This window comes from Bufo bufo, chromosome 3 (assembly GCF_905171765.1).
Source record: "Bufo bufo chromosome 3, aBufBuf1.1, whole genome shotgun sequence".
In the NCBI taxonomy this organism is placed as follows: Eukaryota; Metazoa; Chordata; class Amphibia; order Anura; family Bufonidae; genus Bufo; species Bufo bufo.
The window spans coordinates 395,019,452-395,037,820 of NC_053391.1; positions in this window are offsets into that span (position 1 = coordinate 395,019,452).

Sequence of the window (18,369 nt, forward strand, 5' to 3'; positions counted from 1 at the left end):
CTAAACTTATATAGGCCAAGCCTAAATTTTTACAGGTCTCGGTTTAGAGACCGACAAATCCATCTCTTAAAGGGCCCCTGACCCAATTTTTCTCATGCTACAGTGACATTACTGCAAGCGAACTAGCTCACTGGAGCACAATGCTTTCATAATCTCTCATTGACTGGCCAATGAGGGCCAACTACAGCGAGTGATCCACAAAAGCTACACTGCCCGTCTACAAAATATATCGGATCCATCCCTGATTATCCACAGATATGGTCAAAATCGGACCAGGGAAAACTAGAACATCCTCCTCCTCTACAAAAGTATCAGGCTCCCTAGACTCTTACATGCAAAAAACTCAAGGTGCCTCCTCAACCAAACACGCCCCTGCACAGATTCCTACAGAAGATAAAAAACGTGACTACACATCACGTGATACCTCAGACATGAATAGCGATACGGAAGAATTCCAGGAGGATAGGGGCCTCCCAATTTCAAGAAACTTCCTGGGGAAAGCCCTCCCTAAGGCCTTGGAACCAGTGCTCAAAGAATTACAAGACATAAAACAAGATGTCAGGAGCATTGGAAGCAGAGTCGAACAACTAGAGAACGCCCATTCTCAAATTGTCTCCTACACTGAAGCAGCGACAACCTCATTCACCTCCTGCCAATCACATATGAATAAGATTGTAAACTGGATGGAGGATCAAGAAAATCGTGCCAGACGTAACAACTTATGGATCAAGGGAATTCCAGAATCTTTCCTTCCAGAGACTCTCCCTGACACTGTTAAACAAATCTTCATGGCAATCTTAGGAGATAACTACCCTCTGGAGATAACCATTGAAAGGGCACACAGATCCCTCAGAGCCAAACCTACACCAAAAGATCCCCCCAGGGACGTTATCTGCCGTTTGTTTCACTCCAAAGTTAGAGATGACATACTACGACTAGCTCGCACAAACCCTCCTAACCCACTAGAGGGCTCGGCGATCTCTATTTTTCAAGACCTGGCAAGAGTCACACTTTCTAAAAGAAACATCCTGAGGCCTCTCACAGAAATCCTGCGGAGAAGAAACATCCCGTATAAATGGCTCTTCCCCTTTGGCCTATCTCTCTCACATGAGGGTAAAAGATATGTCCTCAGAAATCATATATAGTTACCAGATCTCCTCACACAACTTAATATCTCGGACGTTGACATCCCAGATTGGTCCCCGATCCAGGACCTCACAGGTCTACCTATGATCCCTCCACCCACTCCTTGGGAATCCGCAGGATCAGAAAAAAGAAATAAAAATCGGAAGAGACAAGGGAAGATGACCCCCAGAAGGATCGAGATGGAACCGACCTGAAGCCCATTGAAGTTGGGTGACATACTCATTTTGGGATCCACTATGATATAATCACTATTGTTCTTGGTTGATTGTTGTTATATTGTTAGTGTTCCCCTTTGTGGGGGTGGGGACTAGGGGGGTCCCGACCTGGTGAGATATTATCCTTTTTGATTTTTGATTCTCACTTTCTCCATAATTCTCATTTGCCCAGGCACTCGGTCTTTTATGGAGGCAGAGCAGCCTGGTGCTCGGGTCCCCCCCTCCTCCCCTCCACCCCACTGCCTCTTCAGGCAGATCATATAGCATATAGAATGCTGTCTCTAAATATTCACCTTGTCATATACTCTATATGTCACTCTACTACAAGATGATATTGCCTGGTTACTGGGAGTAGGACCGGGACGATGGGTTACCTCCGTCTCCCACTGCTTCGGTCCTGATACCTATGCCCTCCTTATACCAAGACTCCTAGAGACCAGGTGGCTCTCCCACCGAGCCATCCTATGGGTCCCACTCCTCTCTATTCGAGGGCTTTGGGCCTCATAGGCAACACCAACACTCTCTATTTATGTATGTTTGTTCATCACTCACACAACAATGCTTTTTTCAGCCATGACCCTCATGGCTATCAGTTTACATGATTGTGAATTTTTGTCATATATCTTTATCAGCTTTGATATCTTTATTTGACTATGTTGATATTTGCATGTTTCTCATGGTTCTAAACCCTTTCCACACCCATACTTTTCCACCCCCCTCCCCCACACCCACCCCTTTAACCAACAAAGGTGCTGGGCACATCCAACAAAACTTTCTTCAGTCCACACTCTTTCCAAAGATACAGTTCAAACTCACTATCATATGGCCAACATAAAATTTACCTCTTATAACGTTAGAGGTCTTAATGCAGCAGTAAAACGCAGTCAAATCCTGCACGCTATGAAAAAAAACCACTCAGATATTATCTTCCTTCAAGAAACCCACTTTCGGGAAGAAAAGACACCAGCTCTACGAGGGCACTTCTTTGATAAATGGTACCATTCCCACACTCCTACCAAGAATTCAAAGGGAGTAGCCATTGCATTTTCGAAGCGTGTATCTTTTGACCTGATACTCCAACAAAAAGACAAGGATGGCAGATTCTTGATCTTAATCGGAAAGCTAGAAGGTATACCAGTCACGTTAGCTAACCTATATGCCCCAAATATAAAACAAGCCCCTTGGTTACGTGATGTTCTTACATTGATAAATGGCATATCACAGGGACTGTTAGTAGTTGGCGGGGACCTTAATATAGCGCTAGATCCTTTGTTAGACACGTCCAATGGTAAGTCTGCTTTATCTCACAGGGCAATCAATCACATAAAAAATTCCCTTCAACTTCTCTCCCTAAGAGATGTATGGCGTTCCGATCACCCCACAGATCGCGATTACACTCTATACTCAACTCCACATAACTCCTACCACAGAATAGACTATTTTTTCCTACAACAATCCTCACTACCCAAACTCCGCTCTATAGATATCGGCGCTAGTGTCCATTCTGACCATTCCCCCGTAGAAATGTCCTTGCTAATTACAAGCAGTTCCCAGGTTAAACCTCCATGGAGGCTTAATGAAACATTATTATCTACCTCCTCGATACATAATAAGATTAAATCACGTTTAGAACTATACTTTCAACAAAACAGAGACAAGGGCACCTCAATCCCTTATGTTTGGGAAGCACATAAGGCTACTGTCAGAGATGAATTCATATCAGCAGGCTCGTTCCACAAAAAGCAAAGAGACCAAAAAATATTGTCATTGTACTCCGAAATACTTAAATTGGAAAAAATCCATAAACAATCCCTTTCCACCCCCCACCTCCAGAAACTTACTGAAGCCCGTCTCCAACTCAAAGATACACTGAACTTATCTTCCGCAAAAATATATATGTCAACCAGACACGCATTTTTCGCGCACGGAGACAAATCTTCAAAACTAATGATGTCCCTCATCAAACGTAAAAAAACCCACACCAACATCTCAGAGATCAGACAGGATTCAGGTAAAATCACAACAGCCCCATCAGACAGAGTTGGAATTTATACGATTTTATACTTCCTTGTACCAACTCCCCCCAGAAGCTGGAGTGCATGACCGGAGTTCGCGCCATGTGGCCATCTCGGAATTCCTCTCACGACTTGACCTCCCTAAACTAAACCCCAAGTTCCATTCATCCCTACTTAAGCCTTTCTCTATAGATGAGGTTCGCACAGCGCTTAAAAAATGTCCTAAGAATAAGGCACCAGGTCCAGATGGTTTACCTTGCTCCTATTATGATTCATTTTCCTCAGTTCTCCTCCCTCAGCTAACCGACACGCTAAATTCCTATCTCTCGGGTTCAAGTATACCCCAACAAGGTCTAGAGGCATACATCACTCTTATTCACAAAGAGGGCAAAGATCCGGCCAACTGTGGCAGTTATAGACCCATCTCGCTCCTAAACACCGATCTAAAATTATATGCAAGCCTCATAGCAAGCAGACTCAAACCTATAATACCCAACTTGATCTCACCTGAACAGGTTGGATTCGTGTCCGGTAGAGAGGGAAGGGATAATACCATGAGGATTCTCTCATTAATCCAAATTGTGTCACATAGTAAGCAACCACTGGTCTTACTTGGGACCGATGCAGAAAAGGCTTTCGATAGGGTGGATTGGCTCTTCATGAAGCAAGTTCTGCAACACTTCGGATTCCCCCAGGCCTTCATTGATGCAATCTTTGTCATGTACTCCAGTCCCACAGCTAGGCTACGCATTAACAAGTCTCTCTCAGCCCCTTTCCACATAAAGAACGGGACCCGCCAAGGCTGCCCACTTTCCCCAATCCTGTTTATACTATTATTGGAACCCCTATTGATGGCCATTAGATCACATCCAGACATTAGAGGTTACAATGATAGTACCCGGTCACATACAGCGGCAGCATATGCCGATGACATCTTGCTAATATTGACCAACCCTACCTCTGCTTTCCCTGCCCTTCAAACGTTACTTAAAGAATACGGACAGATTTCTAACTTTAAAATCAACACTACTAAATCGGAAGCTTTAGGTTTTAATCTACACAGCAAGGACGCAGAACTACTCCAATCACGCTACCCATATCATTGGCCCAAAAACCACATCACATATCTAGGCCTAAAAATGAGTTCCACATGGAAAGACCTATATGCCCTAAACTATGCCACTATTATACCAAAATTCAAATCAACTTTAGATTCCTGGGCCCTACCATTTTTATCATGGATGGGACGGAAAAATCTAATCAAATCTATCCTTCTCCCCAAATTACTGTACCTCTTCCAAACTCTCCCAATAGCACTTCCCGCACAATTCTTCACAAATATTAGGAGACTGATTAGTAACTACCTTTGGCGTGGCAATAGACCAAGGTTGAGCCACAACCTGCTAGTACAACACAAAATAAGAGGGGGTATGTCCCTACCCGACTGGAGACATTACTACGACGCTGTACATCTATCCAGAATAGTTCAGTGGCTACGCGAAGGTGATAGAAGACTCAGTTTCACGTTAGAATCACATCTAGCTAAATTCCCATTAAGATCCCTTCTATGTGATAATAGTACACATAAACCTCCTAGCCAACTTACTCCTCGAATACCATCACCCAAACCACCTTAAAGATCTGGAATAAATATAAAAAAGTTATTAGCCCAACTCTCTCTCCTCTGATGACAATAGCGGACACGTTAGAACTATACCTTCCAAAGTATAAGGAAATAAAACTTAATCTTCCAGAGCTAAAAAAAATAGACCTCATCAACTTTCTCAATACGGACCTTGGGGAGGACCCATTAGAAAATACATCCCTTCAGCATTTACAAAGATTGCACATAACCAAACTTATATCTCCTTACCTACGCCATGCTGGTACTCCAAGAGACCTTACCCCATTTGAAGAATTGTCCTCACTTTCAAAACCACCACCACACCTTCTTTCAAAAGTGTATTCTATATTACAGATAATTAATTCCCCTACAGACAGGTATTATATCTCGGAATGGAGTAGGGATCTTGCCACCACATGGACTCCGCAGGAATCCAAACAGATTTACAAGAATTCACATGGCATCTCACGCTGCACAAGATTACAGGAGAATTCTTTTAAACTCATCTCTAGATGGTACCGTACTCCAGTAAGGCTTAAACAAATGGGTTGCCTTGACACAGATGTGTGCTGGAAATGCAACTCTGCACAAAGCTCATACTTACATATGTGGTGGTCATGTCCCGTAATAATTCCATTTTGGTCAGATGTTCTGAAAATGTCCAGACAAATCTGCTCTCTAACCTCAGATCCCAACCCAGTCTCCATCTTCCTCAACATTAGATTAGAAAATATACCTACCGGGAAAAGGATCCTTTTCCAACACCTTATGGCCGCAGCCAAATCCTTAATACCACAACAATGGAACCAACCAATAGCCCCTAATACGGCTCAATGGTTACAAAAGGTAAACTTCATCTTCCTAATGGAGGAGTTGTCAGCATGGGAATTACGATCTCACTACAAATTCCAAAAAATTTGGCACGACTGGATTGAGTTCCGGTCATCCTCTCAGGTATTACAACAACTCACATCTCTATCACAAACCACTGTGGACTGACCTTAAACTTTAAACTTTTAAAACTTCAGATTTAGATCCCAGCCCTCTCACCTTTCCCCCCCCCCCCCCCCCCCCCTCCACCCCTATTCCTATCCCAATCCCATCTCCTATCCCTTATTCCAATTCCTTGTTATACTATGCACTATGTTACTGGTTCATACTTGATACGTACTTATACTGTATTGACTATAGCTCTGTTGCCACATTTGCTATATATTTCACCAAAAATAGATAGCTATCTCACTATATTGGTTGTGCATGACATCGGTCAGCACTTCATCCACCATGGTTTGTACCCCATGGCCGCGTCCACACTTTATCTAAAGCAACTACAACTAAGCGCTTCAAGGGCCTGTTCAATATATACCCTTGATCGCACGACTGCACCACCTCGGTCTCACACTTTGCATTGCGCTTAGATTAGGCATTCACAAGCTTTGTCATTGTAATATCATAATACCTCATTGATTATGTATCTTGGGTCACAAATGTTTATTTGTTTCCTTTATATTCCGTTTTTGTTATGGAATTAATGTAAAACCAATAAAAAGAAAATTGAAAAGAAAAGATGTTGTAGTTTGCCCAAAAAAATGGTGATTTGCAATGTCCCAAAAGCTCAGATGCAGTGCTAGTGCACTGAGCTTGCATAAAATGTCCGCCGCCACCCACCTAACTAACAGAATTATAAAAGTTTTAATTTTTTTGGTCAATAGCCTCAGGGCAGGGTAAAAAGATTGTGCCCTGCACCCACACAACTATTTCTAGGTAGATCGCTGAGTTAGATTCTCTTCTATTCTCTCCCTGAAATCACAAGTCCAGCAGCATCCTCCCCCTACACTTGTAACAGCAGAGTGACGTGCAGCGCTACGTGACTCAAGCTTATATAGAGCCTGGGTCACATGCTGCTCTGGCCAATCACAGCCCTGCCATTAGTAGGCATGGCTGTGATGGCCTCTTGGGGCAAGCAGTATGACGCTTGTTGATTGGCTGCTGTGCAGCCTTTCAAAAAGCGCCAAGAAAGCACCGAACCCGAACTTTTATGGAAATGTTCGGGTCCGGGGTCCAAAAAAAACGAAAGTTTGGTACGAACCCGAACTTTACAGTTCGGGTTTGCTCAACCCTATTTAAGATGCATAAAAATGGCCCCTGATTAAAATACATATTTTTTGTGGGAATTTTTTGCCAATGATCCCCCTCTGGTATGTCACTGTCCATGTTGTGGGACTATTTGTGAACTTCTAGTAAGTATTGGGTGGCTTCAAATATGACCTGAAGGTTTTTCAGGTTCGCCTGCCATTAAAGTCAATGGGGCCTGCCGCGAACGTGCGGTTTGCGAACATTTGATCTCGAACGCGCGTTCGCGTTCACGAACCGTCCAGGCCGATGTTTGTCCATCACTATCTTTAATTCCTCATGAAGAGATATACACTGATGTGATTCACAGATAGATGGTGACCACTGATGAAGTAGCAGCTTGCTCTTAACCCCTTAAGGACACATGACGTACCAGTACGGCATGTTTCCCAAGTCCTTAAGGACACATGACGTAGCGGTACATCATGGCTTTAAATCGTGATGCCGGCGCCGTGGGGGTTAATCGGAACGGGGTGCCATTTGACCCCCCCGCATCGACGATCTCAATTCAGACCTGTGGTTTTCTGCGTTTCCGGTCCATTCGGGTGTCCTGTGACCCGATGAACCGGAAAAAGACTGCGATCGGTGGCGTAATTATACACCACCTATCGCAGTCCGAGGATTTGGAGAGGCGGTGCTGGCCCTGGTGCTGAACACTGCTGTCCAGGGTGCTGATTGGTGCAGGGGAGAGAGGCGCGAGATTCAAACTTCCTGCGCTCCTCTCTCCCCTCCTCTTCCTGTCCAGCACCCTGACCGTGCAGCACCGTCCAGCGTCCAGCTCCTGAGTCCCCCTAATCGTAATCCATCACCCTCCTGCACCCATCGCCACCCAGGTAGGTTAGGGTCAGTGAGGGAGAGGCACCTTTAGGCAGGGATAGAAGGGAAAAGTAAAAAAAAAAAAAAAAAAGCACATTTATTCCAAACTTTTTTGTTTCAGCTTTCAGACCCCAGACCCCCTGCCACTTGCCCCCCCGCATACCCTCCACCACCAGCCCCCCCACCCCACCAACCCCTCCACACCCCCCCCTCTCCCCACCGGCCCCTTCCCCCACCACCACTTTTTTTTTTCTAAACACTTGCCCATTTTTTTGCCTGGACTTTTTAGTACGTGAACATCCGTGCCCCCACACACACGCACATAGAATAAAGGTTTACACGCACGCACATACACACGCACACACACACACACCCATGGCCCGCCGGATGTTCTTGGTGGAGGAGGCATACGCCCAGATTGCCTCCGACTCCGAGAGCCCCAGTGAGGATGAGGATGACCCCACGTTCCTTTTGTCATCCGCATCCTCCTCATCATCATCGGACGACGATGAGCCACCAAGGCGGCGGAGACGCCGCCAGGCGGAGCCAGGGACCCCACATGCTAGGGATCCTGTGGCCCACCCTAGTACGAGCCGCCCTGGGGTTCGTACTGGTTTCCCGGCCCACCAAATAAGCCCACCGGAGCCCCCTGCCGATGAACTTAGCTGGTGTCCCCCAGTGGACTTTGAGCCTGAGATTCCGGATTTTGCTGGCAATCCAGGAATCCAGATCCCCACAGTGGGGTTTACTGAAATTGACTTTTTTAGTTTTTTTTTTCAGTAACCCACTGGTGAATCTGATGGTGGAGCAGACGAATCTGTACGCCCAACAGTTCGTCGCTCAAAACCAGGGCTCATTTTTGGCTAGACCCGGTGGCTGGACGCCGGTCGGTGCAGCCAAGATGAGGACATTTTGGGGCCTCGTGCTGCATATGGGTCTAGTGCAAAAACCCAGTGTCAGGCAATACTGGAGTGGGGACATACTCTACCAGACCCCACTGTACAGTATGGTCATGACACGCTCCCGGTTTGAGGCCATCCGGAAATGTCTGCATTATTCCGATAATGCAGCATGTCCCCCCCGAAGTGATCCTGCCTATGACCGGCTGTATAAGATACGGCTGGTCATCGATCACTTTGGGGCCACATTTCAGCAGTCCTACGTACCTGGAAGGGAGGTCGCGGTTGATGAGTCTCTCGTTGCGTTCAAGGGGAGACTCAGTTTCCGCCAATACATTCCCACAAAGCGGGCGAGGTATGGCGTGAAGCTATACAAATTTTGTGAGAGTACCTCAGGGTACACTTACAAATTTCGTGTGTACGAGGGGCGAGATTCCCGGATTCAACCCCCAGAATGTCCCCCCACTCTGGGTGTTACCGGGAAACTCGTGTGGGACCTTATGTACCCACTGCTGGATAAGGGTTACCACTTGTACGTGGACAACTTTTATACCAGCATTCCCTTCTTCAGGTCCCTTGCCGCCAGATCCACGTTCGCTTGTGGGACCGTGCGGAAAAATCAACGCGGCCTCCCTGCCCACCCCCTCCAGGTACCTATCCCCAGGGGTGAGACCCGTGCCCTTACCAGTGGAAGCCTGTTGCTGGTCAGGTATAAGGACAAGAGGGATGTCCTTATGCTGTCCACAATCCACGGTAACAGCACCACCCCCGTCTCTGTGCGAGGTACCGCGGCAACGATCCTCAAGCCCGATTGTATCGTCGACTACACCCGGTATATGGGAGAAGTTGATCTCTCTGATCAAGTCCTCAAGCCATATAATGCCATGCGCAAAACCCGGGCATGGTACAAAAAAGTTGCGGTCTACTTGGTACAGGTTGCCATGTACAACTCTTTTGTACTATCCCGAAGCGCTGGCAGCACAGGGACATTCCTCCAATTTTTTGAGGCAGTCCTCAAGGCCCTGATCTTTTCGGACCAGGAAAGAGCAGGCCGGAGTACCTCGGGAACTGGAGGCGCCCGGATCATCCCTGGCCAACACTTTCCAGGTGTGGTCCCCCATACTGGAAAGAAGGGACGAACCCAAAAAAGATGCAGAGTGTGTCACAAGAGGGGGATACGGAAGGACACCACCACTCAATGTGACACTTGCCCCGATCATCCGGGCCTCTGCGTTATCGATTGCTTCAGGGAGTATCACACTTCCATGGAGTACTAAATTTTTATAATCTCCAACAGTCCCCTAGAGAACATAAAAAACTATGTCTCTCAGACTTTGGAGACACAGAAACAATTTTTTTTCCCCAAAAAAATATTAGTTTTAGTGCAGGCATCCTCAAACTGCGGCCCTCCAGATGTTGTAAAACTATAACTCCCAGCATACCAAGACAACCTACAGCCATCAGCAGGGCATGGTGGGAATTGTACTTTTACAACATCTGGAGGGCCGCAGTTTTAGGATGCCTGCTTAGTGTCTCCAAAGTCTGAGAGCCATACATATTGGGCATCGTCGCGTGCGTAAAAGTCGTCGCTATAAAAATAACATTTGACCAAACCCCTCGGATGAACAGCGTTAAAAATATAAAATAAAAACGGTGCTAAAACACCCATTTTTGGGCAAAATTTCCATTTGAATCCTTTTTTTCCAGTAATAAAGCAAGGGTTAACAGCCAAAAAAACTCAATATTTATGGCCCTGATTCTGTAGTTTGCAGAAACACCCCATATGTGGTCGTAAATGGCTATATAGCCGCACGGCAGGGCATAGAACGAAGGGAACTCCATATGGTTTCTGGAAGGCAGATTTTGATGGACAGTTTTTTTTTTGACACCGTGTCCCATTAGAAGCCCCCCCTGATGTAGCCTAGACTAGAAACTCCAAAAAAGTGACCCCATCTAAGAAACTACACCCCTCAAGGTATTCAAAAGTTACTTTACAAACTTTGTTAACCCTTTAGGTGTTCCACAAAACTAAATAGCGAATGTAGAAAAATTTTAGAATTTTATTTTTTTGTTACCTTGCCTCAAAAAAGTTTAATATATAGCAACCAAAAATCATATTTACCCCTAAAATAGTCCCAAAACAACAACCACCTTATCCCGTAGTTTCCTAGATGGGGTCACTTTTATGGAGTTTCTACTCTAGGGGTGCATCAGGGGGCTTGAAAGGGTACATGGTGTAAATAAACCAGTCCAGCAAAATCTGCCTTCCAAAAACCGTATGGCGTTCCCCTTCTTCTATGTCCTGCCGTTTAGCCAAATAGTAGTTTACGACCACATTTGGGGTGTTTCTGCAAACTACAGAATCAGGGCAACCCATTTTGAGTTTTGTTTGGCTGTAAACCCATTTTTTTCAGTAATAAAGTAAGGGTTAAAATGGAAAATTTTCCAAAAAATAGAAATTTCTAAATTGTTTCTCCATCTGCCATTAACTCTTGTGGAAGACCTAAAGGGTTATTAAAGTTTGAAAAAAAAAACAGTTTTGAATACCTTGAGGGGTGTAGTTTCTAGAATGGGGTCATTTTTGGGAGGTTTCTATTATCTAAGCCTCACAATATGACTTCAAACCTGAACTGGTCCATAAAAAGTTGGATTTTGAAGATTTCTGAAAAATTTCAAAATTTGCTTCTAAACTTCTAAGCCTTGTAACATCCCCAAAAAATAAAATATCATTCCAAAAATGCTACAAACATGAAGTAGACATATGGGGAATGTAAAGTCATCACAATTTTTGGGGGTATTACTATGTATTACAGAAGTAGAGAAACTGAAACTTTGAAATTTTCTAATTTTGAAAAATTTTTGGTAAAAATTGTATTTTTTTATGCAAAAAAATTAACTTTTTTGACCCAATTTTAGCTGTGTCATGAAGTACAATATGTGACGAAAAAACAATCTCAGAACGGCCTGGGTAAGTCAAAGCGTTTTAAAGTTATGAGCACTTAAAGTGACACTGGTCAGATTTGCAAAAAATGGCCTGGTCCTTAAGGTGAAAATGAGCCCGGTCCTTAAGGGGTTAAAGGGAACCTGTCACCTGCATTTGGGGTATAGAGCTGAGGACATTGGTTGCTAGATGGCCGCTAGCACATCCGCAATACCCAGTCCCCATAGCTCTGTGTGCTTTTATTGTGTATAAAACCGATTTGATACATATGCAAATTAACCTGAGATGAGTCATAGCTTGAAAATATGACTCTTCTCTGGTAACACAAGTAAGATATGACTCTTTTATGTTAATTTGCATATGTATCAAATCGTTTTTTTTACAGAATAAAAGCAAACAGAGCTATGGGGACTGGGTATTGCGGATGTGCTAGCGGCCATCTAACAACCCATGTCCTCAGCTCTATACCCAAAATCCCGGTGACAGGTTCCCTTAAACGTTTATTGTAATGAGCAAGGAGACAGTATAGCCAGCAAAATCGCTTCTATTATACTACTGGATGACCATTTACCTATATTGGGACTAGGAACTCTCCATTATTTCATCAATTATTAACTCGTGAGATTTGGCAAACGGATACACAAGACTTTGAACTTATTGGCACCATATACCATTTGGCCATAGCAGAGGAATATCAAACCAGCCAATTTTTCACCAATCTGATATATATATATATATATATATATTTATATACACAGGGAGTGCAGAATTATTAGGCAAATGAGTATTTTGACCACATCATCCTCTTTATGCATGTTGTCTTACTCCAAGCTGTATAGGCTCGAAAGCCTACTACCAATTAGCATATTAGGTGATGTGCATCTCTGTAATGAGAAGGGGTGTGGTCTAATGACATCAACACCCTATATTAGGTGTGCATAATTATTAGGCAACTTCCTTTCCTTTGGCAAAATGGGTCAAAAGAAGGACTTGACAGGCTCAGAAAAGTCAAAAATAGTGAGATATCTTGCAGAGGGATGCAGCACTCTTAAAATTGCAAAGCTTCTGAAGCGTGATCATCGAAGAATCAAGCGTTTCATTCAAAATAGTCAACAGGGTCGCAAGAAGCGACACAGTCCTGACCTCAGTATCTGAGGAAAGGGATTTAGGAAGTAATTATTTCAGAAGACTTAAAGGTGGGAAGACAATGTAATAGAGCAGCACGAATGCCAGCAGAATGCTTGGATGTATAGGGAGAGGTATAAGCAGTAGAAAGAGTGAAGTGCTTATGCCGCTGTACAGAACACTGGTGAGACCTCATTGGAGTATTGTGCGCAGTACTGGAGGCCATATCTCCAGAAGGATATAGATACTCTAGAGAGAGTTCAGAGAAGAGCTACTAAACTAGTACATGGATTGCAGGATAAAACTTACCAGGAAAGGTTAAAGGACCTTAATATGTATAGCTTGGAAGAAAGAAGAGACAGAGGGGATATGATAGAAACTTTTAAATACATAAAGGGAATCAACACGGGTAAAGGAAGAGGCATATTTAGAAGAAGAAAAACTACCACAAGAGGACACAGTTTTAAATTAGAGGGGCAAAGGTTTAAAAGTAATATAAGGATGTATTACTTTACTGAGAGAGTAGTGAATGCATGGAATAGCCTTCCTGCAGAAGTGGTAGCTGCAAATACAGTGAAGGGGTTTAAGCATGCATGGGATAGGCATAAGGCATCCTTCATATAAGATAGGGCCGGGGGCTATCCATAGTATTCAGTATATTGGGCAGACTAGATGGGCCAAATGGTTCTTATCTGCCGACACATTCTATGTTTCTATGTATCTATAAGCGTGTGGAAAAACCAAGGCGCAAAATAACTGCCCAAGAACTGAGAAAAGTCAAGCGTGCAGCTGCCAAGATGCCACTTGCCCACCAGTTTGGCCATATTTCAGAGCTGCAACATCACTGGAGTGCCCAAAGCACAAGGTGTGCAATACTCAGAGACATGGCCAAGGTAAGAAAGCTGAAAGACGTCCACCACTGAACAAGACACACAAGCTGAAACGTCAAGACTGGGCCAAGAAATATCTCAAGACTGATCTTTCTAAGGTTTTATGGACTGATGAAATGAGAGTGAGTCTTGATGGGCCAGATGGATGGGCCCGTGGCTGATTGGTAAAGGGCAGAGAGCTCCAGTCCGACTTAGACACCAGCAAGGTGGAGGTGGAGTACTGGTTTGGGCAGGTATCATCAAAGATGAGCTTGTGGGGCCTTTTCGGGTTGAGGATGGAGTCAAGCTCAACTCCCAGTCCTACTGCCAGTTTCTGGAAGACACCTTCTTCAAGCAGTGGTACAGGAAGAAGTCTGCATCCTTCAAGAAAAACATGATTTTCATGCAGGACAATGCTCCATCACACGCGTCCAAGTACTCCACAGCGTGGCTGGCAAGAAAGGGTATAAAAGAAGAAAATCTAATGACATGGCCTCCTTGTTCACCTGATCTGAACCCCATTGAGAACCTGTGGTCCATCATCAAATGTGAGATTTACAAGGAGGGAAAACAGTACACCTCTCTGAACAGTGTCTGGGAGGCTGTGGTTGCTGCTGCACGCAATGTATGATGGTGAACAGATCAAAACACTGACAGAATCCATGGATGGCAGGCTTTTGAGTGTCCTTGCAAAGAAAGGTGGCTATATGGTCACTGATTTGTTTTTGTTTTGTTTTTGAATGTCAGAAATGTATATTTGTGAATGTTGAGATGTTATATTGGTTTCACTGGTAAAAATAAATAATTGAAATGGGTATATATTTGTTTTTTGTTAAGTTGCCTAATAATTATGCACAGTAATAGTCACCTGCACACACAGATATCCCCCTAAAATAGCTAAAACTAAAAACAAACTAAAAACTACTTCCAAAAATATTCAGCTTTCATATTAATGAGTTTTTTGGGTTCATTGAGAACATGGTTGTTGTTCAATAATAAAATTAATCCTCAAAAATACAACTTTGCCTAATAATTCTGCACTCCCTGTATGTATATATATATAATATATAAATACAAGATGGTCCAGTGCCACAATATATGCTATTTGTGTGAACAAGGTGTTACTCCTTTATCTGAGAATCACATTGGTGTATATCTCTGCAGGAGGAATTAAGGATCTGCACATGTGCATTCTCCATTGATTTTAATGTGCCACCAGCATTTTAAATATAAATTGCAGTTTCCAAAACCGGTGTTTTCTTCTGAGTAACAATCCTTACCTTAGAGGAAGATCACATATAACAAACAGGGTGATACGTCCCTATTTTGAACTATTGTCTTGTTATTTACCTTTGTCAGAAGTGTACATGTTTTGTTGCTATTATATGTTTACTAATGCTATAACACCACATATGTTTATGTTGGTAGAAACGACTGTATACAAGAGCAAGGTCCATCTGTTGACATAATTATGTTATTTGTTGACCAGTGGTGTATTAACAAATGAGAGATTTATTATAATATGCATATTAGACTGTATACGGACGGACATTCAACTCAGACCTTAATATGAAATCTCCAGTCTCCGATTTTAGTATTTTTGGAAAAAACGCACCGAAAACGCGAAGAAATCGCATATGCATTTCTTCCGTTTTTTTTGCTTCATTCATGTTTAGGGTATGTACTGACACAATTATATAATGATAAAGATAAACAATGTATGCATATTTTATTATATGTGTACTAAACTGCATATGTACAATTTAGACCGTAATATGTAACTTTTAGACTTTTGATTTTAGTATTTTTAGTATTTGGAAAAAACGCACCAGAAATGCGAGGAAATTGCATATGCGTTTTCTCATTTTTATTATATATATTAAGAATATGTATCAATATGAGCATACAAAAAGTGGAAATATATGCAACTTAGTCTCTAATCCTCATAATCCACATTTAGAGTACAGTTATTCCAAGACAATCTCCTAAAATGGCCACTTAATGAGAACATTCATTTATATATATATATATATATATATATATATATCCCAGAAAGAAAACTGGCATCCACATCCATGTTTTGCAGAATCACTCACTGTCCCAACATGCATTGTTCCAATTAAGGATAACATATAAAAGAGGAATTTGGCCAACACTGTTACACCACTGAAGAAGGGGTCGTTTTACCCCGAAACACGTCTGGTAATAACAGTGAGGGATCACCAAGACAGCAGCACCTACATTTGCATATTTCTTCAATTGGAATAATAGTAACTTCGAAGTAAACCACCTACGCCGAAAGAGATTTGAAAATCCCCGCCTGGAGCCATAAGTCACATGACCGTGCAGTAAACCACGTGGGACGCCACACGGGTCCTGGCAGGTCACAGCGGTGAAACAAGGTTATACCGCTGCAACAAACATAAAAAAGTGGGAGAAATTCACTCACAGGTCCTTGCAGACCAACAACAGAGGAACACACCCACAGCTCCGGTGTGCGAGCGGACCAGCAACAGTAAAAGGTGCAGGAGTGGTAAAGTACCATGTTAATATGAGTATAGCTGCTTCTGCCAATATATCCAATTACATGACTCTGACGCCGAGCCTCTTGTGATATACACCTCATCTGACTTGATTTTTTGGGCTACATATTTCAGGACATATTGATAGCCACTGTGAACAGCCTCTCCTTGGTACAATTGACTTTTAGTGTAATTAATTTTTAACATAAGGTTTTACATTGTGTTTTACATTGTGTTAACGCACATTGTTTTTTTATGTAATATGCTGTACACATTGTGTGTTTAATATCCACTATAAAATTTTATTCTGATACAATCCAGCCTGGACATTTGTTTGCCTGATATTGAGTGACGCCCAATCTATTTTACCTTCTTTTTCCCACTATATCAGCATTAGGGAGTGCTGTAGGGCAGTGCACCTCTCCAAAAGTGAAACAGTGAGTGAGCCACCCTTCTCTTTGTATTTGCAATTTTTTTCTTCTCCTGATGCTGCCACCTCGAGACTCTGTTATGTGACACTCGGTGGCCTTCTCCTGATGCTGCCAACTCTAGACTGTGTCATCGTGCCACTCGGTGGCCCTCCTCATACTGATATATACTCGTCAAAGTGAAAAACAGGACAGCACCACTTGTTAGTTGATTTCTGTGTAAAATGGCGGGCAGTGCTCGCAAGTGCCAGGCCCTGACCTGAGGGCCCCCTTGGTAGCCATAAAAATAGAAGAAAAACCACAGCACTTCCAGTCTTGAATCAATTTTGTGTTTATTAACACCGAAAAAAATAGTAGTGTTTCGACAGCAAAGTCTTTTTCAAGCTATATAATGTTACAAGTGAACACTAACACATATTTGTACATCCTACTCAATCAGGATTGGTTGGGGGGCCTGTCCCAAGGTATCAGAAATAACCCCTCCCTTAGACAATTCCACCTGTTATATCCACAGTGACCTCATTACCAACAGCTTACATGTGTGACTCCATGTATAAACTAGTACTTACAACACAGCTGAGCCCAAGGAACAGACAAACACATTGAGTAAGGTGAACAGCGTCTCCAGCATGCTACTGTGCATGCCTGACTTTCACTTCCTGGTCTCTGCAGTAGGCTGACATCTACAGTCGTGGCCAAAAGTTTTGAGAATTAGATAAATATTGGAAATTGGAAAAGTTGCTGCTTAAGTTTTTATAATAGCAATTTGCATATACTCTAGAATGTTATGAAGAGTGATCAGATGAATTGCATAGTCCTTCTTTGCCATGAAATTAACTTAATCCCCAAAAAACCTTTCCCACTGCATTTCGTTGCTGTCATTAAAGGACCTGCTGAGATCATTTCAGTAATCGTCTTGTTAACTCAGGTGAGATTGTTGACGAGCACAAGGCTGGAGATCATTATGTCAGGCTGATTGGGTTAAATGACAGACTTGACATGTTAAAAGGAGGGTGATGCTTGAAATCATTGTTCTTCCATTGTTAACCATGGTGACCTGCAAAGAAATGCGTGCAGCCATCATTGCGTTGCACAAAAATGGCTTCATAGGCAAGGATATTGTGGCTACTAAGATTGCACCTCAATCAACAATTTATAGGATCATCAAGAACTTCAAGGAAAGAGGTTCAATTCTTGTTAAGAAGGCTTCAGGGCGTCCAAGAAGGTCCAGCAAGCGCCAGGATCATCTCCTAAAGATGATTCAGCTGCGGGATCGGAGTGCCACCAGTGCAGAGCTTGCTCAGGAATGGCAGCAGGCAGGTGTGAGCGCATCTGCACGCACAGTGAGGCGAAGACTTTTGGAAGATGGCCTGGTGTCAAGAAGGGCAGCAAAGAAGCCACTTCTCTCCAAAAAAATCAGGGACAGATTGATCTTCTGCAGAAAGTATGGTGAATGGACTGCTGAGGACTGGGGCAAAGTCAATATTCTCCGATGAAGCCTCTTTCCGATTGTTTGGGGCATCTGGAAAAAGGCTTGTCTGGAGAAGAAAGGTGAGCGCTACCATCAGTCCAGTGTCATGCCTACAGTAAGAGACCATTCATGTGTGGGGTTGCTTCTCATCCAAGGGAGTGAGCC